The sequence below is a fragment of the Protopterus annectens genome, chromosome 5.part1 (genome assembly GCF_019279795.1).
Source record: "Protopterus annectens isolate FY-2018-M chromosome 5.part1, PAN1.0, whole genome shotgun sequence".
Lineage (NCBI taxonomy): Eukaryota > Metazoa > Chordata > Ceratodontiformes > Protopteridae > Protopterus > Protopterus annectens.
In genome coordinates, this window is record NC_056736.1 from 139,148,939 (window position 1) to 139,166,438 (window position 17,500).

Genomic DNA, 17,500 nt, shown 5'->3' on the forward strand with positions numbered 1-17,500 from the left:
CTGACCATCTAATTGCACCACACGGCCCTCAAGCTGGCATAGCAGATCTCCAAACTCCTTTTGGAGCTCGCTACGCACCAAATCCTGGACCTAGCTTCGGATGACAGTATCCTGTCCGCACCCACTCTGGGTGGGGGACTAGCCCCATCCCCTGAGGTGGCTCCACCTGAATGTGGTGCAGGACCAGCAGACGATGAGGTCCCAGGATGGGTACCAGATGTGCTGGAGGCCTAGTGCCACGGCCAGATGAGGTGGGAGAGGTGGGCCTGTTGGAATCGACTTTCCCAAATGTGCTATGGTGTTAGAGTTTTAGAACATATGTGGGTTAGTAATAGTCAACACAATCCAGGATTAGTTATAACAACATGCATAGATATTCCCATTAACCCAAAACAACAGATTTGGAACAGTTGCATAGCAAACAGAACACATGCATATATGGAACAACAGTGGCCATTACAACAGCATGCAGGTTGCATTGATAGCAACAGGCCACCAATGATAATATTTGAACAGGGAATAATAACAGAAACACATTTCAATATTTGTTGAACAATAGGACATATGTCCGAACAGTAGGTTTGGTGTAAAATATACCCATTGATTTGTGTGCTTAGATTATTGTTGCAGATATGGTCGGAGGGGGGTGAGAGAGCGATATCAGTTAACAACTTGTATATCCTTGCAGTACTCACAACTTTAATGATCATTGTTCTAATCATTACTTTACAGGTATTATTACAATACCCTATGGCCTTGGTTTGGGCAGTGGTATGTTTTACACAGTGTATACTTTGCCTGTCTTATAGCTACATTCTACTTTTCTTACCTGGTAGACCTGTGCTGGGAATGTTTGTTAACACTACCTGACTGTTTCTACACATATTCCCAAATTCCTAGTTATAATTCTGCACATACCTCTTAAATTCTTAATGCAAGAAATTTGTACAAAGCTTGACAAACTGGGGGTACAAACAGGGACATATTTTAAATATTCCTCTTATAAACTTTTAGAACATTGCTAGAGTAACAGGATGTGTTTTAATATACATTTTCTGAAGGATCTGAAGTCAGAAACTCAAATGTATGACATTATTTAGTGACTACAATCCTGAGGACATCCCAGTGATTTGCCAGGAAAATAGAGGAACAGGCCAAAAATATGAGGCAAAAATCTGGACGTTCTGTGGAAATCTGTACAGTTGAGAGGTATGATTACGCATACAGATTACTACCACTCCTTTGATTAGAACCATGGCTGTGTGTGCTAAAAATTCAACAATTTGTGTTTCATCACAGTGAGCTATTTAGAAACTGCTGTTTTTCCTTCAGTGTTTTCTATTTAAGTCTCTCTTGATTGTACACTATTCTTACACCGACATTCCTAGACATATTTTTTATGTAGCACAGTGTGAGTAACAGTTGACACAACGGTACTATTCACATACCAGATCTTGGTGAATGCAACATATGAGGCCATACAATACCAGAGTAAACACAACCAGTCCAGGATTTAGAACGTTATTGCCAGTTACAATTTTATTTAAATATGGCCTATATGAGACTATTACTGTCATATTGTCTGGTTTATTCAATAGAAACCATACACATTTTTTATAGTGCCTGGTGACATTTTTCTCCTTTATATTTATTTGGTATGACTATTACAAGCAGGATGGTTACTCAACAGTCTCACAACGCAGCCTTTGCAACCTGCTGGCATGGACTTCCTGGTTCTCAGCCCACTCAGCTGCAGCTGTAATGAAAATAGAGAAACATTTCTGCATACCTATCCATCACATACACAGATTGGACTTTGGTAAACAATTATTGTTATAAATACTTACACACTGCTGAGACATCTCCCCTGTCTCTTGCTTCTTGGACACACTGTTCCAAGAGCTCCCTCTTCCTCCAGTTCAAGTTGGCTTAGTGGTGCTGGACCTGCTCACCAGTCCGATGGCTACCAGTGGCACTGGTGAGAACATGAGTGTGCCTTTCCCAGGCGTCCACTTTATATTGGGAGCCCTGGTACTGGTCCTGCAGCAGTCTCATGTCATGTTTTTTTATGCAGGAGTCCTAACATGACCTTAGACTCCTGTATGCCCCAGCGCTGCATCCGGAAGTGCATGCCCTCTCCAACATCTGCCATACTGCCTACAGTGGAGAGCTACAATAAGGTTATGAGCTGTATTCCAGCCTACAAGTTTAAATATGGCCAATTTCCCACCCTTTGACATGATTGAATGGTTTTGAAAATGCTGAGCTAAGCTAAGCTACGGGCAAACCTGCTTAACTAAAGTTGGCAGTGCTTAAAGAGGCAGGTTCAGCATTGCTTACCAAAGGGCAAATCCACTTAGCTGGGCTATCCATTGCTTAGTATTCATATGTACACAGTGCTTACACCCAGTCAACATAGCTGTGCAATGCTTAGCATTGTTTATGCTTTATTATACTGGTCTACCACCTGTATGGGATTTATTCATAATTCATTAAATAATATAGATTTATTTGCCTTCCCTGACATCCCCATTGTGTTGTGATTAATTTATTCTTGTGTGACTATACTGTATGGGGCACTTGTGTTTATATGGGGGTTTTGCTACATTATTACACTGTCACCTCATATCTGGGCATCTCACATCTGGGCCTAATACACTACTCTGGTTGAGAAAAATAAGTTACTGCTTACATAAATATGTAATGAGTTAAAATGTTAATGTTTACACATACAAAATGGAATGGCTTTGGTGAGACTTGAGCCACGAATGACTACATGCAAGGAATACGCTCTAACTGCTACACTTTGCACTTATCATTATGCTGGATGTCTACTGCTTTTTAACTTATTGTGCCGTTTCAGCTGGGCTAAGCGTAACTAAGCAACGAGCACACCCACACAGCTACGGTTTAATTTTATTGCATATATAAAAAAAAAAAAAAAAAAAAAAAAAATTGGTGTGTTTTAATTTATTTGTACCCTTCAGAATATCCATGTTAATGCTGAACCTGTTAGTCTATCAAACTTTTTGCTTTGCAGGGACGATTGTCCCTTATGGCTTTGTCCACATTACTTACTTTGATGGGTTGGGAGGTGTTTGCTATGTGCTTATGCTAAATCTGTTATTCTATCAACTTTTGGCTTGGTAGGGAAGAATGTCCCTTATGGCTTTCTCCAGATTTCATACCCTGATGGGTTGGGGGTGTTACGAGTTTTCTTGCTCATTTTAAATTGGCGACTGGCAATTCTGGAGTGCAGGGGGCATGTGAATTGTGAGAGCTCTGCTCTCTGACATACCTCCTGCTCTCATACACTGAATCATGTCCATTTTACAGCATGGCAGCGCACCTTCATACATATTCATGTTGCGCTGCAGTGCTGAACAGGAACAGTCCCTGCCATGCAGGAATAACTTATTCCTGCACAGTTACCTGCTGAATCCAGGGGTAGGAGTATGAGTTTTTGTTGTCTGTCGAAGTCAGACCTTATTTAATTTGTATTTATTTGTATTTTATACCAGTGCTGTACTTGTTAGAATTCTTTTGATTGTTTACAGAAATTAAATGTATTTTAATTTTATATGGGTATAGCAGTTAATTTTATTTTTATAAAAGAAAACTGCATTTTAGTTTTATACAAGTTCAATGTTTTATACAAGTTCAAATGTTAATATAAATAAAACAGTTTTGTTCTGGTTATATGTTGTGTTTATTTAATATTAGTGTGGAAGCAGCTAATTTTATTTTTATAAAAGGAAATTGTATTTTAGTTTTGCACAAGTTCAAAGTTTGATACAAGTTCAAATATTAATATAAATAAACACTACTGTCCTTCTGTTTATATTTTGTTTTCAATATTTGTCTTTTCTTCAGTTTGCTTTTAAAAGTTGATATCCCACAATTCCATTGGAGTGGGTGGGGTTACATAGGTTCATAGGTAGGTACTAGGCTATTGGCCCTAGGGCCTATATAAACCTAGCCAAAAAAGTACCATGGCTTTCGCCACCCAAGAAAATTATTTTCCTGTGCTCCTGTTGAGCGGAGCCCCAGAGGTGATCCCTGGAGTGAATTTCCTATTTTCCATTCAATCATCAAGATTTTTCTTGAAGAGTGCTAATGAGGAGCTTTGTTTGATATAGATAGGTAGTTTGTTCCAAAGTATGGGAAGTTTCTGGGACAGAAATCTATCCCTCCAGCATGTTCTGTTTATTGTGGTGACAAGGTTAAGGTCCCTAGAGCATGTAGCTAGGAAGGATTGGGATTTCTTTAAGTGAAGCATGTCCAACAGCACTGGGTTTGACATAGCTTTGTATGTTAGGCAGAGATCGCCTCTGAGTAGGTGATATGCGATGGAGTAAAGTTGGAGTTTTTTGAGATGGTCTGTGTAGGGCATCTTTTTGAGGCCAGTAATCCTCTTTGTGAGGTACATACCAAAAGGGGTATTGTACTCCATAATGGGTCTAATGAGTGATGAGTAGAGGGGAACAATGACCTCTTTTTTTCCTGGATGAGAAACCTTTTGTGATGAGGTGTGCCACATAGAAGGATTTCCTGACTACTGTGGCAATGTAATTATCAAAGGAGAAACTACTGTCCACCTGTGTCCCAATGTCTCTTATCACACTTTTGGTGTTAAGTAGACTACCACCTATGTGGCAGCTCATGGGTACAGAGTTTTTACCAAAGGGGGTGACAATGCATGTTTTAGCATTGATTTTGAGACCATGGCTTTGACATCAGGCATCTGTCTCAGTGAGGCCCTTTTGTAGGATGTCCACATTGTTAGGAGTTTTGATTATGGCTTCTGTTTTGCAATCATCTGCGAACTTCATTAGCCAAAGACCTTCTGTGTTAGCCTGTACTTCAGAAAAGTAGATACCAAACAGGAGAGGACCCAGGACTGAACCCTGTGGTACTCCACTTGTCACTGGCCTGAAGTCAGATTTGGAGTCTGCTACTTTCACAGTGTGGGTTCTGTCAGTGAGCCAGTTGGCAACCCATCTTGTGACATAGGGATTTATACCTAGTGTACTGAGTTTATCTATAATTCCAGAGTAAGGGATTGTGTCAAAAGCCTTGGCAAGATCTAGATAGGCTGTGTGAACCACCTTACCCTCATCTACGGCCTTGGTGACTACTTCAAAGAAGTCTATCAGGTTTAGGAGACATAATCTGCATTTTACAAACCCGAACTGGGTGGGGTCCAGAGTCTGGAGATTACCAATGTCTTTGTTTATAAGTTCCATGATGATACATTCCATGGCCTTGCAGACCAGGCTTGTTAGGCTAATGGGGCAGTGGTTCCTGGGGTCTGTGGTGGCTTCCACTTTGTGGATTGGGAAAAACATCGCTGTGCACCATTCATTGGGCACAAAGCCTGAGGTGAGGCTATTATTGAACATGCTGCTTAGGTGGGGTGCCAATTCATTCTGTAGTTCATGTAGAATGCAGCCTGGGATGTTGTCAGGTCCCATGGATGCTGTGTTCTTGGCTTTGGAGAGTGTGTTTTTTACCTGTGCAGCCTTGATTACAGGAAATTTGCATTCTTCCGTAATTGAGATGGGCCCTTTAGTGGGTGAGAGAGGGGAAGAGTTAGCACTGAACCTATCTGCCAGGATGTTGGCAATATCAGTTGGTTCTGTATATTTAGTGTCATTGTGCTGTAACACAGAGCAGATCTGAGTGTTGCCATTAAGGTTCTTGACATAGCTATAGAATGCTTTGTGGTTGTCTTTAGAATCAGTGGTGATTTTGTTTTCATAACTAGCTTTGGAGGATTTTATGAGAGATCTCAGCTTCTTACCTAGGCTGACCAGGGAGTTCCTCCAATCATGGGATTTTACTCTTTTTTGCAACAGTTTCTTTCTTTTGTTGTAGAGTTTGTTTATGGCAGGGGACCGCCAGATTGGCTTCCTTTTTTTGGAGGATAGCATCTTGGTTCTATTAGGGATAGCACGATCCATGCACTCATGTAAGTGCTTATAAAGTGCATTTGTGTAGGATTCAGCAGTCATACCTCTATTGTCTGTCAGCATGGGTGTTGTGAAGTTTGCCACTTCTGTCTTAAGAAGCGTGAAGTTGGCTTCGGAGACATTTGTTATGGTGGTTTCCCTAATGGTTGGTGGGGGAAGGATGTGGATGTCTAGAGTGATTAGCTTATGGTCGGAGCTCACCAACAAGGAATTGACCTCTGGTGTAGAACACTGGTCGCTCAAGTTGGTAATGACAAGGTCTATGATACTGCTGCCCCTGGTGGGGGTGTGGGTATGTTGTTCCAAGGCATTGGATTTTATGAATTCCAGAAAACGTTGAGCAAAAGAGTTGGTACATGAGTAGTTTTCTCAGTTAATGGCGGGGGTAGTTGAAATTGTCCATTATGAGGGTGTTGGGTTGTACCCTAATATTTTCTAGTGTATCAAGAAATGAGGAGTGGGAATCCTGGGGCATGGTGGGGGAACTGTAACAAGTTACAATTTGGATTGCGTTCTTGCCCAGAGTTAGTTGCACTTGGATAATCTTGGATGCATTATACTGCACAACTAGCTTGGAGGTGTGGATATCCTTAATGAATATGGACACTCCTCTGCCTTTAGTGTTTCGGTCCAGGTTAGGTGGCCGAAAGGTATGGTATGAATTATAGCCTGGTAATGCATGAGTGCTCTCTGGAGTCTTGAACCAGGTCTCTGTCACTGCACAGATGTCAATGCCCTCCATTTTAAGGAGTGCCTTGAATGAATGCATTTTGAGGTTTAGACTTCTAGCATTGAGTAGCATTACCCTCAGATTTTGCTTGCTTGTACCTGTTACGGTGGTGAATTTGTCATTTGAACCTTGCCTAAAAAAGGCATTACAGGGGTAGCAAGAGCCTTAGCCAGTATCCGGAATCCCAAGAGCGACATGTGCAGGCCATCTCTGGCAAAGCATCGTGGTCTGTTGATCATGTCATCCCAGGCATACAGATACTGGATCGCCTTAGAATGACACCAGAAGTTTGGCCAATTGTTGAAGTCAATCATTTTGTCCTTGTACTCTGGTATCATTCTGGGTGATGGCCGGATGCTACTCAGGGTTAGGGTCATACCTGCCAGGGCTACAAGATCGGAGAGCTCCTCCATGTCTCCTTTGATGTAGTCCAGGTAGTTACATCTCAGGTCAATCACACCAACATGGACAATGACAGAGTCATATTTGTATATACAGGTAGCAGTCCATCCGGGAAATAAACCAAACAACAGGAGAAGGCAGTTGAATAAAATTTATTGCACACAGTCTCAAGGAATAAGCGCTTTCAAAAAATCTTCATCAGCATCATCTTAACACAGTAAAACACCACATATAATTACCCCACCCTTCAATCTTTAACCAGTGAATTCTCTCCTTCAATTAAAAGCCCTCCATAACATTTTAAAGTCACATTCATTTTTAAACATCCAAAACTCGAATAAAAATGCCACACCACAAATACTTTATGAATATGTATAATATATACATTATACTCATGCTCTAAAAAATATAAAAAATAGTAACCTTAAACAATGTACAATTTCAATTTAAGCACACTGGTTATGGATACATTGTCATTGAGACCTGGGGGAATAGTAGCATTTAATTTCAGATGCCAACTTAATTCATTAGCCTCAAGTTCGTCTTCCCAAAGCCCCCCCTATAGTCACTCTGAACACAATCCAATCCAAAAAAAAACAAATACATGGTTAGTATTACTATTAACATGTCTTGCCATAGCATTTTTCACATCACCCTTCCTAATGTCAAGTCTATGTTCATATAAGCATTCTCTGAATTTTCTCTTTATTTTTCCAATATGAAATTGTTGGCAGTTTAAACATTTCCCCACATATACTACACCTATAGTATTACAAGTGCAATAAAATTTAAATCTAAAAGCCCTATGATTAATCTCTAATCAATCCTCTTCCAACAGCATCCTGCATTGGGAACAATGCCCACATTTATAAGTTCTCCATTTTTTGCTGGAAATGTAGTGTCCAGTATTAACTGAAGGGTGTTCAAAAAGTTCTAAAGTGTTTTTCCCCTCCTGAACACCACAGGGGGTCTAACCTACCTTAAGTTATGCATATCTTTTAACAAGGAAAAATATTGTAATATTTATAAATCATTTCTCTGATATTATTTTCCTCATTACAATAGTGGGTAATAAAGCCCCCCCCCAATTCCAGAGGGTCCCTCATTTTAATCCTTCCAAGTCCAAATTCTCCTTGCCCCAAATATTAACTAATAAGGGGCAAAAAATCCCCCTGACTTCTCCTTTCTTTAATATTTCCAGCAATTTTCAACCATCACAGCTGGGTAACCTCTACATAAAAACATATTCTCAATTTTTTCACACTCTGTAACAAATTGATTCCAACCTGAAACCATTTGAGCAAGTTGAATAAATTGTCCCCTAATAATCCTGGCTTTTTGATGTAAAGGATGGTTGCTTTAAAAATGGAGAATACTGTTACTATAAGTGAGTTTGTGGTATATAGTGCTAACCCACCTATTGTTATCCTTGGAGATGGTAAGATCCAAATAATTCATAGAATTGGAATCGTATTGATGGGTAAATTTCAAAACGGAAGTAGAAGTATTTAAAAAATTTACAAAACTTTCATTTCTTCTACTGCTTCATTCCAAACTTTAAAAATATCATCCAAAAAACAGAGATATAAGCTCCATGGTTTAATCCCAAAATGTGGGAACAAAATACATCTCTCCCTTTGCAAAAGAATAATATTCGCAAAGATGGGGGCACAAGCCGCCCCCATTGCAAAGATGGGGGCACAAGCCGCCCCCATCGCAAAGATGGGGGCACAAGCCGCCCCCATCGCAACTCCCTTCTTTTGCCTAAAATATTGCCCATCTAAATATATTTATGCACTAGTTCCATACAAAGAACTAGAACATTTATAGTATTATTGTCTAACACAGTACATTCATAACGGATTTTACGATACATTTTATGAAGAACTGTTATAGTTATTTGACCAACATGGGTGTGAGCTTTTGTCTGATCAAATTTAATCAAAAGGAAATAGATAGCCTAATTGTTCAATCTGAAAAGCTGGACAATGTTATATATAATGACTTGTTATTTTCCAAAAATCAAAATTACTATTTGGCTATTTTTAAAAAAAGTTAATGATGACATTTAGAGAATGAGTAATAAAAAAAGAAAAAGATTGAAAGAGACCACGTAGCATACATGGATGGGAAGGCTTACCCAAAACGTTTTTCCTCCAATAGGAAGGAGGGCTCGGATGACATATGCCATTGAATCAAGATAAGTGAGTAGTGAGCGAAGCGGAAGTCCCTTTAGAAGGGATCCAGGTGAATGGGCTGCGGAGGTCCAAACAGTTGGAAAACCCGAGGAACAGAAACAACAATGCCTTTTCCAGCAACAGGAACTTTTACCAAGCAAATTATTGGCAGGGGATGTATCAGCACAACAGGAATTGGGGGGAAGAGGTGAATGTGGACTTTTTTCATCTGGTGCCTATAAGGGAAAATGACAAACAAGGTACTGTTGAAAAGGGTTTTCCCTCTTATACACAAGACGCAATAGTTGATATTGTTCACAACATGCAGGGGATTTTAAGTGTTATAATTTTAGTGAATTTGAATGTAATATAGATCATGTTGATTTACTTAGTAGAGGTGAATTGTTTGTACCTTCATCTAGTTTTAAAATTGACAAACTGCTTTTAGATTTAAAACTGTGTCTTAGAAAATTTTGTTTTAGGCTTATGTTTAATAATGAAGTTCAAAACGAAGGGGACATTTTAAGAAGTAGTACCTTTAATTTCTCTAATCTACCACTCATTATTTTCGAAAAATTAGTTGAGTTTGAGTTTAGGAACTTTAAATTGAAAAGTCCATATGTTCATGAAAATTTAAGTGCCCACGAATCTTTGCTATTGTATGAACTTTTCAACAACAAACAACTTAGGGTTATGAGACCTGACAAGGTGGAGGGGTCGTTATTATGGGAAAAGATGACTATACCAATAAAATGTTAATGCATGTCAATGATAGTGACTTATATGAAGAAACATCCCTTAATCTTATAAAATTAGCCTATCAGTGTATAGATTTTTATATACAAGATATGTTGGATAAAGAAGAAATAACCCAAGATGTTTTTTATTTCTTTGAAGTGAAATATCCTGTGGTACCTTTTATTTTTGAGATACCCAAAATTCATAAGTGTATAAATGACCCCCCGATGAGGCCTATTGTTAGTGCTAGGAAATCTAAAATACACTCCCTGAGTAAATATGTTGATTTTGTACTTAAAAGTTGTTTGGAATCGTTCGACAATATATGCAAGGATTCCTGGGACTTTTTAATGAAAATGAAGAAGGTTAAATCCTCTGAAAAATGTGTTTTCCTGACTATTGATGTGGTAGAATTGTATAATGTTATTCCCCACGATGTGGGGATAGAATGGTTCCATTTTTACTTTGTGAATGTACTGTGTTAGACAATAATACTATAAATGTTCTAGTTCTTTGTATGGAACTAGTGCTTAAATATAATTATGTGTATTTAGATGGGTAATATTTTAGGCAAAAGAAGGGAGTTGCGATGGGGGTGGCTTGTGCCCCCATCTTTGCGAATATTATTCTTTTGTAATGGGAGAGATGTATTTTGTTTCCACATTTTGGGGTTAAACCATGGAGCTTATATTTCCAGTTTTTGGATGATATTTGTATTGTTTGGAATGAAGCAGAGGAAGAAATTGAAAGTTTTGTAAATTTTTTAAAATACTTCTACTTCCTTTTTGAAATTTACCCATCAATATGATTCCAATTCTATGAATTATTTGGATGTTTTAATCTCCAAGGATGTGGATAACAATAGGTGGGTTAGCACTATATACTGCAAACCCACTTATAGTAACAGTATTTTCCGTTTTGATAGCAACCATCCTTTACATAAAAAAAATGGGATTATTAAGGGAAAATTTATTCGACTTGCTGGAATGGTTTCAGATTGGAATCAATTTATTATAGAGTATGAAAAAATGGGGAATATATTTTTATGTAGAGGTTATTCGGCTGGGTTGGTATTGCAATTTGCTGGTAATATTAAAGAAACGAGAAGTCAGGGGAATTTTTTGCCCCTTATTAGTTCAAATTTGGGGCAAGGAGAATTTGGACCTGGAAGGATTAAAAAGAGGGACACTCTGGAATTGGTGGGGGGGGCTTTATTACCCAATATTGTAATGAGGCAAATAATATCAGAGAAATTATTTATAAATATTTGAATATTTTTTCCTTGCTTAAAGATATGCATAACTTAGTGGAGGTTAGACCCTCTGTGGTGTTCAGGAGGAGAAAAACACAAGAACCCTTTTTGAACACCCTACACTTGATACTGGGCCCTATATTTCCAGCAAAAAATGGGGAACTTATAAATGTGGGTATTGTTCCCAATGCAGGACGTTGTTGGAAGGGGATCGATTAGAGATTAATCATAGGGTTTTTAGATCTAAATTTTATTGCACTTGTAATAATATATGTGTAATATATGTGGGGAAATGTTTAAACTGCCAATAATTTTATATTGGAAAAACAAAGAGAAAATTCAGAGAATGCTTATATGAACATGGACTTGACATTAGGAAGGGTGATGTGAAAAATGCTATGGCAAGACATGTTAATAGTAATACTAACCATGTATTTGTTTTTTTTTTAATTGGATTGTGTTCAGAAGGACTATGGGGGAGGACCTTGAGAAGACGAACTTGAGGCCAAGGAATTAAGTTGGCAATTGAAATTATATGCCACTGTCCCCCCAGGTCTCAGTGATAATGTATCCATAACCAGTGTGCTTAAATTGAAATTATACATTGTTTAAGGTTACTATTTTGCATATTTTTTAGAGCATGAGTATAATGTATATATTATACATATTCATAAAGTATTTGAGGTGAGGCATTTTTATTCGAGTGTTGAATGTTTAAAAATGAATGTGACTTTAAAATGTTATGGAGGGCTTTTAATTGAAGGAGAGAATTCATTGGTTAAAGATTGAAGGGTGGGGTAATTATATGTGGTGTTTTACTGCATTAAGATGATGCTGATGAATATTTTTTGAAAGCACTTAATCCTTGAGACTGTGTGCAATAAATTTTATTTAACTGCCTTCTCCTGTTGTTTGGTCTATTTCCTGGTTGGACTGCTACCTGTATATTTGAGTTTGGTGTTCCTTGTCCTGCTTGTGGTTCTTTAGAGTCATATTTGTACTTGTTGTGGAGTGACCTGACAGCGTGCGTTATGTGGCAGATCCTGCCACCCAACAGGCAGCTGACAGCAACGTTCTCCTTGATTATCCTGGCGAGTGGAACATCAGCGTGCCTGACTATAGAGTCACCTATGACTAGAGTGCTGGGTACGTTGTTATGCCTTATGCACTGTGTTTGAGTGGCACACTGAGTTTGTGGGCTATGTGCCATTTGGGTTGTGTTGGGGGGGGGGTGGATGTTGCTTGCTTTTCTGCTTTGGAGGTCTCTGTTGCTTGAGCAGATTTTTATTGAGAGCCTCTATGAAAGTAGGTGTGTGCTTTGTGTTTCTATGTGTTTGTTTTGGTAGTATAGGTTTTGACAGACTATGTGATGTGTGGTGTGGTGCAAGTATGTACCTTCTCCTCCTGACTGTCTAGTCCAGTCATGGGTGAAGAGAGCTTTGCTTCCAGTTTGGCTATATAAGTACATCTCTCACAGGTTGTAGTGTTTGGTGGTAGGAGGAGAGGGTTGTCTGTGTACATGAGGCAATTGCTGCATTGCCCCAAGATGCCCAGATTTATCAGGTAGACAGGAGAAAACACCGGGAGCTGACTCTTAGACATGCCTGGATAGGTGCTTATTTATTAAGTACTAAAAACTGTTTTCCCCTAGACAAGTAAGGAAAGTTGAGTACTGTAGTAATTGTAGCCTATTTAGTGCTTTCAACAAGTTCTGAACAAGCGCTGAGCTCAAAGAAACAGATTTGAGTGCTAAAACTAAAAAAAACTGGCTAGTTTTAAGGGAAATTTTAAAGGGCAGCCTTTATGGCACCAGGAGTAGTTTAACCCTAGCTAAGCAGCAATGTATAAAGTGTATTTTTTTTTATATAACAGTAGTGAATGAGTAAACTGATTTAAACAAATTAACCAATTATCCAATAAAAAAGCTAAAAACTGAGCCCCGTTCCAGCAGTCTTCAATCAGACAAGTTCTAACTTCACACTCCTGCCTCTAGGGTTCATGGGAACCTTCTCCAAAATGTAAATTTTATGTTAATCAGTGTACACATTTTTGGCCAGTTGTTCCTATTTTTCATAGGTCTTTGTCCAGATTTTTGATGATTACAGGTTGAGAGGAATGAGTTTGCTCTCTCTCTCTCTCTCTCTCTCTCTCTATATATATATATATATATATATATTTACAGAGACTGCACATTCCCTGGGGAAGACACTTATTTCCTAATCATGCTCACCCACAGCCATATCTGGCTCATCTAGCCAGTCCTTGATAGTGCACCCCACTCCCTCAAATCAAGTGAAGAGAGTCAATTGAGATTTATTTAATCTGTACCAAGCCAAAATCAGTTTGCTACATGAAGCTCTGAAGTGCTTTTCTGTACCAGCATTTCAGTGCAGAAAAAAATATTGCAGGAACTGTCTATCATGAATCCTGACACTTTGCACCCGGTGCTGCCACCCTCTTCACTCTACCCTTGCTATGCAATTGCAAACACCTGCCGACCATCAATTTTGTCAACTAACATGTGTTGAGAAATCAGATATCAACATATGCAAGTATTCATTCTTTTAAGTGTTCCTAGATATGTAATTTCATGTGTGTGTGTGTGTGTGTGTGTGTGTGTGTGTGTGTGTGTGTGGTGTGTGTGCGAGTGTGTTGTAGACAAGTCACTGAAAGTCCATTTCACTAAAAAATATCTCAGTCAGTCAAAATAGCTGAAACCTCATTTCACTGAAACATACAGTTAAAAATACCCAAGACAAAATTATTTAAACCCAGCCCACACGCACACACCCCATTCTTAAATATACTAATACCACAGTCACACAACATTGTAAAAAGGTGAAAATACCATGCACAGGGAATCACTACCAATACACATATTCAAACCAGATCAGCAGAGATTATAACAGGTCACCTCAAGGGGTCTATGTCAGAACAATGAAAAATGAAACCATCGAACGCTCACATGACCGAATAATCAGAACTCGAAATCTCTATTGTGGGGTGCTGCACCATACACACCCACCGCTAAATATATATTCCTAATCCGAGATCGCACTACAGTGAGGAAAGGGCAAATATTCCAATCTTCACTGTACTGCAATCCCAAAAAATCAATATTGAATTCCTGATTTTTCACTCATGTGAGTGCTCAACATTTTGCATTTTCATCGTTCTAAAGTAGACCCACCTCAAGCACCAGCAAAAGCTTCTTCATACGCATCTAAATATTTCTGTATTACAAAACTACATCTATCTGTGTACCACATTCAATAAAATGGACTTTAAGACAGATTGTCTTTCCTTGAAATTAAAATTTGAGTATTTATACAGAAATATTCCTCATTCAGAGAAACTGTCATTAGATAAGATGAAATGACTCCTTATAGATCTGTGAAGCAGACAGTTGGTTGAACATTCACATTATCAAATTTTCAGAATACTAGCACAATTCATCAAAGTAGTGTTTGACAAAGAACGCTGGCATTAATTACTGCAAAATCGCAGTGCAGTGGGACCTGGGGACTTCCCCCTTTTCCCACTGCATTGCAATCTCAGAGTTTGTACATATAATTAGCATTATTTTCTTGTTTTATTTTTGATCAGCTGACCTTCAAACACCTTTGTTTGATCAATTGCTGTTCAAAAATATGGTTTTCGATTGAGTGTTCGACACAAATATAATATATATATACATTCACTACTAAGGGTTTTGCATCCAGGAAGAAAGCGGTCATTGTCTCCCTCTACTCTTCCCTCATTAGGCCAATAATTGAGCACAATGACACGCTTGGCATGTACCTCACTAAACACCTGAAACAACTGGAGAGGCAGCAAAAGTACCTCACAAAGAGGATCCTAGGCCTTAAACATTTGTCCTATACGGACACACTAAAAAAACTTCAACTATTCTCTGTCTCAGATCACCTACTTAGAGGCGATCTCTGCTTGACTTACAAAGCCATGTCTGACCCAGTTCAGTTAGAAATGCTACATCTAAAGCAATCCCAATCCCTCAGCACCACACGCTTCAGAGCCCTCAACCTCATTACCACAATCAACAGAACATGCTGGTGGTGCAGTGTGTTCTTCGTAAATTTATGGACCAGTGGTTACATGGTTTTCTGTTATGTGGTATTTCAGGTATGTTAAGTAGACCCGTTTTTATTTTATATATATATATATATATATATATATATATATATACATACATATACATATATATATATATATATATATATATATATATATATATACATATATATATATATATATATATATATATATTTTTTTTTTTTATTTTTCATTTGTTGACCGGGCTAGTCCAACTGGATACATGTCCATTTTCAGTGGAGGCCCGGGGAGAAAAGCTCCAGTTAAAAAAAACATAGTAAAAAACAGTGTAAAACATACTACAAAAACTTACAGAAATATTTAATACAAAAATTAGAAAAGGCAGTAGTAAGAAATAAATTCATCTTAGTTTAACAATATTTAAAAAAGGAGTAGGAAAAAAAAATGAGTGGGGAAGTTAAGCATGATTAAGTAGTACTTGTGAGTGAGAGTGTTAGAAATCAAGAAGGAAGGCTAGTATAAAGAATGATAAATGCAGGGTTGTGGTTAAGAAAAATGTGTTTTCAGGGTATCAGATAATTAGAGAAAAAACAGTTAGTCAGGATTGGTACAAGAGCATAACCAGTGGTTAGAGAAGAAAAGTTTTAGGTTAGTTTTAAATAGCGAGAGAGAGATTAGGGTTGTCAGTTCTTGTGGTAATTGATTCCATATTTTACCAACTGAATTAGAGAATATGGAATCACCTGCTAAGTTATTTGATAAGCAAGTATGAATCAACATTTTGTTAGCAGAGCGCAGATTCCTCAAGTTATTGTATGGTCTTATGAAGGTAGAGAGAATTGGGGTGTTGTTGGGTTGGTGCAGGGCTTTGTGGGCGATTATAAGTTGGTTAAATTGTAATAGGTGAGGTAATTCAAGCCAGCCTAGTTGTTTTAGATTCTGACAGTGATGAGTCCTGTATAGAGAGTTTGTAGCAAATCTGGCAATATTGTTATATGATTTAGCTAGTTTGTTAAGATTATTTTTAGAAAGATTGGTATATATGGGGGAAGCATATAACAGGGTAGAGATTAAGTGGGTTCTAGCTATAGTGATTCTGGCTACTGGTGTCAGGAAGGGTTTGATTCTATAGAGGGATCCAAGTTTTTTGTTAATAGATTTTATTGTAGTATTTATGTGAGTGTCAAACTTTAGTTGATTGTCAATTGTAATCCCTGGGAGTTTGGTGGTGGGGTCTGGAGAGATAATGGTACCATTGTTGGATGTAAGCGTAAAATGAAGAGGGGGAGACAAGTGAGAGGGTGTAAAGAGTAGTAGCTTGGTTTTTTTTGGGTTAAGGAGAAGACAATGGTTGGAGAACCATTGTTCTGTAGTGGAGAAGGCTTTTGTGTTAGAGAATGAAGTTCTGTTAGCGATGAGGCTGAACATATGATGGTAGAGTCATCAGCATATTGGATGCAGGTAGCGAGTGGATTAGAGAGATGAAGGTCATTTATGAAAATGGAAAACAGGAGTGGACCTAAAATAGAGCCCTGAGGGACACCTATGGAGGTGGACAGGAGGTCTGAAAGATGGTTTTGCCAGAGAACTGCTTGTTTTCGGTTTTCCAGGTAACATGTAAACCAGTTCATAGCAGGATTATCAATAGAGAGGGACTTTAGTAGGTGGAGGAGAAGTTGATGATTGACCATGTCGAAAGCTTTAGATAGTTCTACAAAGAATGCTGAGGATAAAATATTATTGTTGCGATTTATGTTGATACAGTTGGTAAATGATAGCAAGGCTGTAGTGGTACTGTAGAAAGGCCGGAAACCATTTTGACAGTTAGCTAGGCGATTATAGTGGAGTAGGTGGGCTATTAATTGTTTGTGGATGCATTTTTCCATTATTTTGGCAAGTGGAGAGAGTAGAGCTATGGGGCGAAAGTTGGAGAACTCAGTAGAGTCACCACCTTTGTGAAGAGGAATGATATGAGAGATTTTCCAAATTGTTGGGATAATACCTTCTTTTATAGTTCTATTGATCAATATGGAGATTGGGTAGGCAATGGCTTTAGCTCCTATTTTAAGGTATTCTGCTGGTAATTTATCAGCTGAGGGGGTAGTAGGTTTTAATTTTTGAAGTAAGGAAGAGATATAGGAGGTGGGTATAGGTT